The following is a 6,745-nucleotide window of genomic DNA, read 5'->3' as shown; positions in this document are numbered from 1 at the left end:
GTTATCCATAGGAACTGAACACATTAGGTCATAGTAGGACAACTGAATGTGGCCTGGCCTGGGAGAATGTACCTTGAACTCTTGCCTTGTGGATATGGGCGGGGGGGGGGAAGGAGAGAGGGAAAGAGAAGGAAGTGAGGGAGAAGTAGAGAGAGAGCGAGGGAGGGAGGGAGAGAAAGACAAAGAGAGAGAATGTGTGTGTTAGTTTTTCCCCACTCTGTGACTTTAATGATTCTTTCCCTCCCTCCTTCCCTGAAGCCCAGTGACCCTTATCAGGAAGCTCATAGATTCCTCAGGGACCCTCCTCCTTATCCACCAAATCCCCCTCCTCAACAGGCCCCCCTCCACTTTTAATTCAAGTGCCAGACCCTACAACCTCCTGGCACTCCCTGGTCCTTAGGCCCTCCCACACAGAATGGTGCCCTCTTTCTTCTTCCTTCCCAAATCCCTCACTGAACTACCTACCCCACAACCAGGCTCTGCAACTGTGGGGAGAGGGGAAATGGGGATGGGCCAGGGCAATACGAGGTGTTTTCCATTTTATGCCATGTTATTAAAGACTAGTCCTAGCATACTAAGGGTTTGAATCCTGGAGATGGCCAGAAGCCATCTGAAAGAGTGGAAGACCCCCTAAGGGGTGGAGACTCTAAGCTGAAGAGAATGGATTTCCTATTTCAATATGTGAACATCATTCCACTGTAACTGCTGGATTAAAGTAGAAACCAGTCAGCAAAGGCATAAAAGAAAAGCGACTTCCCTTCAGAGAAGGGGAAAGCAAAGCTGCCACATTGAGGGTCTGCTCAGGCTCCCAACCCTGCTAGAAAGTCACCAGCCAGAGAACCAGGTAGGATGGAGAGACTTGGGCATTTTCAAGCTTTGAGTGACACCTCGTGGCTATGTCTGATATGGCACTCTAAGCTAATTTAAACTCCCTTGGCTGGATAAGTAGCTCAATGGCAGCTGCCCTCCTCTCTGGATAAAGGAAAGCTGAATCAGTGTCACCGAAGGACTCCTCTTGCTTCAGCAGGAGTGCTCTTCTGACCCTGTTCGGTCGCTTATCACATTCCCTGGCATCAGGGTATCTTACCAGGACACATCCCGCCTCTTGCCAACAAATTTGGGCTTTCAGACTCCAGGTGGGAAGGCATTTCATAGTCCCTGGGGAGGTAACCTAACCCTCTCCTCCTAACAACATTTCTTCTCATTATTAAAGACCTAAGAATCAAAACAACTCTGAGGTACCACATCACACCTATCAGATGGGCTAACATGACAAAACAGGAAGATGATAAATGTTGGAGAGTTGGAACATTAATTCATTGTTGGTGGAACTGTAAGCTGATCCAACCATTCTGGACAGCAATTTGGAACTATGCCCAAAGGGCTACAAAAATGTGCATACCCTTTGACCCAGCAATATCACTTCTAGGACTGTATCCCCAAGAGATCATAACAATGGGAAAGGATCCCACATGTACAAAAATATTTATAGCACCTCTCTTTGTGGTGGCCAAAAACTGGAAATCAAGGGAATGCTCACCAATTGGGGAATGACTGAATAAGTTGTGGTATAGGAATGTAATGGAATACTATTGTGCTGTAAGAAATGATGAACAGGAAGACTTCAGAGAGGCCTGGAAGGACTTATATGAACTGATGCTGAGTGAAAGGAGCAGAACCAGGAGAACACTGTACACAGCAGCAACCACAGTGTGCAAGGATTTTTTCTGGTAGACTTAGAACTTCATTGCAATGCAAGGACTTAAAAAATTCCCAACGGTCTCAAGGCAAAATGCCTTCCACATCCAGAGAAAGAACTATGGAATTCGACTGCAGAATGAAGCAGATCATTTTCTTTTGTATTATACTTTGGTTTGTTTTATGATTTCCCCCATTCATTTTTATTCTTCTGTGCAACATGACTAAGGTGAAAATGTATTTAATAGGAATATATGTATAGAACCTATATAAATTTGTATGCCATCTCAGGGAGGGAGGGGGGAGGGAGGGGGAAAAATCTAAGTTATATGGTAGTGATTGTAGAATACTGAAAACAAATAAAATTTAATTTAATTTAAAAAAAAGACCTAAGGGGTCATTTGATGATGTGCATCAGAGTACCAGGCATCGTGTCAGGCCGATTTGGATTCAAACTCAGTCTCTGACACTTAAAAACTATGTGATTCTGACTCTTCTAACATTTCTGTGCTTTAGGCCACTCACTACTGAGGACTGTAGATCTACAACCGAAAGGACTTCAGAGTCCGTGTAGAACAGCCCACTCAGTTTTACAGATGAGGAAACTGAGGCCTGGAGAAGTCACAGAGGCAGTCATTACCAGCGGTGAGCCTTAAAGCCCACTCTGACTCTGGAGGTACGCTTTTCCTCTGTACCACACAACGGACCTCCTAAGTCATAGACAGTTGGGGGTAAAATTGCAGGTGATTCCTGGAACAAAAGTCCACTTGGCTGTCCAACAGGATATTAGAAGGAAAGCAAGAAGGGAAGAGGGTTGGATTCGATGGTCTCTAAAGTCCTCTGACAATGGTCATTTCCATGATTCTTAAATACAGTGTGTCGTAAAGAGAAGCAAACTTGGCAACAGAAAAGACCAGGCTTTAAAACCCAGCACTAACTGTAAGGTCAAATGTGCAGGATGAGGACGAGAACAAGGATGACAGCATTTATATTTATGTAGCATTCTGAGGTTGGCTTGGTCCTTTATGTTGTTGTCTGCATGATTCTCACAACTCTGGGAGGTCGGTGCTATTATTATCCCCATTTTACAGACAAGGAAACTGAGACAGACAAAGGTTAGGTGAGATACCCAGGGTCCACAGCTACTAAGCCTGAGGCTAGATTTGGATTTAAGCTTTCCTAACTCTAGGGTCAGAGCTCCATCCAACTCTTCATGACCCCATTTGGGGTTTCTTTGGCAAAGATACTGGAGTGGCTTGCATTTCCTTCTCCAGCTCATTTTACAGATGAGGAAACTGAGACAAACAGGATAAAGTGACTCCCCAAGGTCTCACAGCTTGGCCAGATTTGAACTCAGGTCTTTCTGACTCCAGGTTCTGTGCTCTATCCACTACACCACCTAGTTCCCCTAGCTATCCCATTACCCAGAACACAATGCCCTGGATTTTGTAATCAGGGCCTGGATTCGTATCTCAGCTTTTATACTTAATTCTTGTGTAACCTCAGACAAGTCATTGAACCTCCCTGGGAATCTGATTCCTCTTCTTTTAAATGAGGGGGTTGGACCTAATAATCTCTGGATCCCTAAAGTCCATTTCATCTCTTAAATCTGTCATCTTAAGTCACTGAAGTACTTCAACTGAAAAAATGAATATCAGTTGCACTACTGGCTATATACATGTGTGTGCACATATGTGTGTCTATATATGTGTAGACAGACCTACATACACACACACAAGTGTGCGTGTATAGTCTAAGAAAGGTGACTTATACACCTTCAAACAGCTATACATAGATCATAAAGATCTGGAGGTGGAACGAATCTCAGAGGCCATCTAACCCAACCACTCATTTCCCAGATGAGAAACTGAGACCTATGGAAATTAAGTGGCTTTGTCCAAGGTCACACAGTAACAAAGAAGGGATTTGACTCCAAAGCCTTTAGCGATTGTCCAGTCCAAACTCCACCTTCTCATGTTACAGATGAAGAAATAGAGGCCTAGAGATCTGACTTACCCAGGTCACACTGTAGGAAGCAGGAAAATTAAGAATCAAACCCAGGTCCTCTGCCTCCAAATCCAGTGCTCCTACTACTGGGTTAGGCTGCTTCCAATAAGTGGTTCATATACGTCAAGGATCCAGTGAGTCAACATCGGTTCTCGTCCACCAGCACTGACCACTGCTTTCAGGTCTCTGTTAGTGACTGGAGGCCACAAATTCACAGTCTATCAGAATTTGGGTAAGTTTGTAATGAGGCTGATCATCATACGATCAAGTCAGCACTGGGCCCATGCTGGAACTCTTTTCTAGTCTAGTCATCAATCAACAATCAAGTCCATTAAGTGCCTACTATGTACCAGGCACTGTTCTAGACTGGAGCCACAAACAATGAATGAAACGTGCATCAGGGGAGTCAAAAAACACGCACGTAGAATAAATATAAAGAAAAAATATAACTGGCACTTGAAGTCCAAATAAATACAAATTCACACAAGGTATAGGCGGTAAGTAGGGAGGGAAGGAGGACGCTAGCAGCTGGAGAGTTCAAGAGAGGTTTCATGTCAGAGAAAGTAGGGCTTGGGCTGCATCTCAAAGGAGAACTTCCTCATGCATGGGATATGGCCAGTGCAAAGGCTCTGGAAATGAGGAAGAAAGCATCTCTGCCACAGCAACAGAGAGAAGACCAGTTAACCTAGATCACAGTGTAAGGCAGGAATGAACAAAACAGGCTGGGGTCAGACTGTGAAGGGTTTGAATTTCTATTTGATACTAGAGGCAATAGAGGGCCACTAGAGTTTATGGAGTGAGGGAGTGACATGGTCTGTGCTGAAAGATCACCACAGCACCTGGGTGGAGGACAGAGGGGAGGAAGAAAAAGACTTGAGGCAGGAGTTTGTTGTAATACCTGTTGTATTAGCTACTACCTGCCTGGCACTGTTCTAGACACAAGGGCAGCTAGGTGGCATAGTGGGTAAAGTGCTAGGCCTGGAAGGCTCCTTTTCCCAAGTTCAAATCTAGGCTGAGACACTTACTAGCTGTGTGACTCTGGGCAAGTCACCTCAGTTTCCTGATCTGCAAAATGTTTGCCTCAGTTTTCTCAACAGTAAAATGAGTTGGAGAAGGAAATGGCAAATCACCCCAGTATCTGTGCCAAGAAAACCCCAGATGGGGTCACGGAAAGTTGGACATGACTAAAAAATGACTGAAGAACAAAAACCCTTCCTTTTTAGACTCATCTACCAGAAACAATTTTATTTAATTTAACATTACTCTACTATTCAAGCATTTCTAGCTTGGTGAGCTAGATGGCTTAATTGGCATAGTCTCCTGTGCCCTGTGACATGACTCCCTAAGCTGCAAAGTAGGTGCTGACCTGCATTGGTAAAGGAATTTTCCTCCTCTGGAAGATCCCTATCAGTGAAATCCCCAGCCCAGGTTGTCTCTCTATTAAAAAGATAGACCCATCTTTGTAACATTAATATTCTCCCAATAGAGAGATGATTTGGGGATACATTTATAGGAATCTTGAACAAGGAAAAAACCCCGCAACATGTTAATAAAAGAGTTTGGGGTTAAAATTCCAGGATATTCAGTAAAATTTCATTCCCTCCTAAGGGGGTTGTCACCCTTTCATTCCTGGAGTAAAGAAAGGAACCTCCTCCTTGGGTCTATGTCGATATCCTTTCTCAGTGGAGAGAAGGTAAGTCACAGAGCTCCCTTCAGGGTGGGTGGGCAGAGAGGAGACGGCCCTTAGATGGGTCAATAACTCACTGGTTTCAGGGGAGGGGAAGGTAATGAAGTGAGCGAGACAAAACTTACACTTTGTTAAAAGGTCAGGTACCACCAGAGGTGTGCTGGAGCTACCTCTGACAGGCTTGGAGGAGACCAGCTGTTAAATTTTCTGGGGGAACATTTACACCTCGGAAGTCACAAAATCCTGCAATTAAGACTCAACTTATTGTTTGATTGTCTCTACTTAAGAAAGTGATGGAGAAAATGGTAATAATGCGAATTAAAAATGAGTCATGGTTGCACTTACCCCACCCCCACCCAGACAGCAAACATTTACCAGTACACTCCTGAGTACTGACCTCAATTCATTTTCCTTAAAAAAGTCTTTTTGTCCTTGACCCATCACCCGCCTTTCCAAAACCAGGAGTCTAGCAAGAGCTTTAGAGGAAAATATTACATCTTAATATTAAAAGGAAGATTTTAAATATGCTTCTGTACAAGGGATGCCCAGTCCCAGGCTCGTGTCCAATTAGAAGCCAAAGCTGAAGTGAAAAACCCTTTGAGGTCTTATCCCCTTCCAAGTGGAATATAAAATCAATTGACTACCAGCCTTAGCTCCTAGGGGTCTTTGTATGGTACCAGCTAAACCTAAATGGTTCCCATCAGCTCCTCAGGCCAACCTCTTCCCAAGAGCACTTGCACTTTAAGAGTGGACAAAAGATTTCACACAGGAACATGACCATGTTTGGTCCAAAGGAATCAATCTCTGACGGTAAAAGGGTCACAGATTTAGAGCTAGAAGAGGCCTTGGCAATCATGTACAACTCCCTAAGGAAACTGAGGTCCCTGGAGGGAAACGTGACCAAGGCCCTAAGTACATAAAGTGTAAGGAGCAGAGGCGAGATTTAAACCTGGAGTCTCTGACTCCATATCCTGTGCTCTTTCCACTGCACCCCAGAATACTGCTGGGGGACCCTTCCCTGTGCCCCCCAAATCCCATTAGGCAGGAAGCTAGGGCTGCCTCCTTCCCTTATTCCTGTCCAGGTCCTGGAGACTGTGCAGGGGGCGGTGGAGCAGCCTCTGGAGACTGCTGGGCTTTCCTGGGACTCTGGTGGGTGGAGGGGTCAGGCAACTGGAACAGCCAGATACCACAGATGTCCCACATTTCCTGGATCCCAGCCTAGGCTCCTGCTCTCCCTAATTCCAATATTTGGCTGCATCTCTCCCCTCATTCATATGCCAATGTCAACACTGCATAATCTGCCCCAAACACTGACAGATCTGGGACTGGAAAAGGGAAAGGACAGGGTTGGGG

Source organism: Notamacropus eugenii, chromosome 6, assembly GCF_028372415.1.
Source record: "Notamacropus eugenii isolate mMacEug1 chromosome 6, mMacEug1.pri_v2, whole genome shotgun sequence".
Lineage (NCBI taxonomy): Eukaryota > Metazoa > Chordata > Mammalia > Diprotodontia > Macropodidae > Notamacropus > Notamacropus eugenii.
This window is presented reverse-complemented; position numbering follows the sequence as displayed.